Raw genomic sequence first — 2,500 nt, 5'->3', positions numbered from 1 at the left:
CATAAAACTATACTCTACGGAGACAGCCATCTGCTCTGTTGTAGATGATATGCTAGAAATGATGGATGAAAATAAATGTGGTATCTTAATACTGCTCGATCTCAGTGCTGCTTTTGATAAAGTGGTGTATGAACTGCTAATAAATGATCTAAGGTCCTTCAACATTGAAGATCAAGCCTTCGAATACCTAAAAGACTACTTAGTTGGTAGAAATTAGTGTATAATTGGAAACTCTTATTCATCATACGATCCCTTAAACAGAGGGGTACCCCAGGAGAGTGTACTTGGCCCAATCTTATTCTGCATCTATACTATTGGTCTATCGAAAATGTACAAATGCATGGCGTTAAGTTTAAACTATTAGCAGATGACATACAGTTTTACTTCTCCATAAATAATATACATGACACTTCTGAAACTCTAAACCAAATCCTTGATAGTGTTAGAGATGGATGGCATTTAAAGAACTAATATTAAATGAGAACCAAACTGAATTCATGGTGGTAGGCAAAAGAAACAGCGTGAGAAACTTAGGTGATATTCAAATGAACATAAATAATGACTCGGTGCCAATATCAAATAAAGTTCAAGATCTAGGTGTATTTCTTGACTGTAATCTGTCTCTAAATGCCAAAATAAATAACGTAATAAAAACTGCTGGTTAATATCTAAGAAATATTGCGTTTATAAAAACGTACCTGGACGAAAATTCTGTAAAGAAACTTGTCATAAACTGTGTTATTACCAGGATTGACTACTACAACTGCATCCATTACAATTTACCAAAAGTGCAAGTTACAAAACATAATAAACAGAAGAGCAAGACTGATAAAAGGTGTCCCACCTAGAGACAGGATCACCCCTATAATGATCGATTTAAACTGGCTGCCGATTAATGCGAGAATGGAATTTAAAATATTTACAATAACCCACCAAGTTATCAGAACCGGGAGTCCAAAATACTTAAGAGAATTGCTACATATTGGGCAGCCAATAAATCGTGTCGAAACGAGAATAGTTACAGATAGCTTCAAACTGTTGGAACCTAGATATATGTGTACTTTAGGCTCCAGAGCCTTTAAATATGTGGCCCCGAGACTACATAATATTCTCCCACGAAACATTCGAATGATTGAAGACTTTAAGGCTTTCAAGAGGAAACTGAAGACTTTCTCATATCATGAGTCCTTTCCCAGACGATTTAACAGTAAATGAACAATACGCGATATGAAACGTTAACTACTCTGAACGAACAAACTAAAACGACAGTGGAGGTCCTGTAGAGAGTGGGGTTCCCCTGCTGTATGGGACGGAAGAAGCAGTCATCAAAGTAAGTAAAATAAGTAAAGTAAAGTACAGAAAAGTAAAAATAGCCATTGAATCCGGACCGAAAGTATTATTGTTGTTTACCGCTTGTGTTACAAACCACCGATAAACATAAAAACTCTCTCTCTCTCTCTCTCTCTCTCTCTCTCTCTCTCTCTCTCTCTCTCTCTCTCTCTCTCTCTCTCTCTCGCAGTGTGCAAAGTAATCACCGTTGAACCCAACAACTCAAATAACAAAAGCGTTTCAAATTAACGAACGCTAATATGTCGATGCCAACCTGGGGTATGTTTCTAAGTGTAACTGCCTTTTTGCAATAGGAAACTCTCAGCCTTAACAACTAAATAAGGTGAATGTACACGTGCTAATGTCGACTCTACAGTAGTGTCGTTATTGTGTTTTAATTGTCAACCTTATGTGACCCAATGGTAACTCATATTTACCTGTGGTTTACATTACATAAAGTAGTTGTCAGGAGACTTCTGTATTACAGATATCCTTAGTTCCTCACAATTAATATTATTCAAAAGTGACACTTTTTAACATTCAAATTACTCTAGGATTTAAAACGTTAGCATTTACTTAACTAAACGGATTTTTCAGTGCGAAAAAACAGATTGTTTACCTACACAAAGAAAATAGTTTTATGTCCTTGATTCTCGGCATTAATAATGACATAAGGAAATTTTTCTCGTTCTTTTCAATGATTTGATTGGTTTCACATTAATTTGGTTTGACGAAGACTGCTAATTTTAAAAGGAATAATATGAAAAATAAATATTTAGATTTGACGGTCTTAAGACAATTGTCTTTAACCCCTTACTTAAAGTTTAATTTAAAAAATGAAGTATTTCAGTGCTTATTTTTTTTTCTCTTGGAAACGGTAAATAAACTAGTTTTCAGCAGACTTCTGTATTAAAGATTTCCTTTGTTCAAATTACTCTAGGATTTAAAATGTTAGCATTTACTTAACTGAAAAGATTTTTCAGTGCGAAAATAAAACTGATTGATTACCTCTTCAAAGAAAATTAGTTTTATGACCTTGAATCTTTTCTTTAGTGACATAACGAAATTATTATCATTATTTTTTAATGATTTGATTTTTTCACATTAATTTCCTTTGACGAAGACTATGCATATTGGAAAAACGAATATTTAGATTTGATTGTCTTATAAC

This window comes from Palaemon carinicauda, chromosome 10 (assembly GCF_036898095.1).
Source record: "Palaemon carinicauda isolate YSFRI2023 chromosome 10, ASM3689809v2, whole genome shotgun sequence".
NCBI lineage: Eukaryota > Metazoa > Arthropoda > Malacostraca > Decapoda > Palaemonidae > Palaemon > Palaemon carinicauda.
This window is presented reverse-complemented; position numbering follows the sequence as displayed.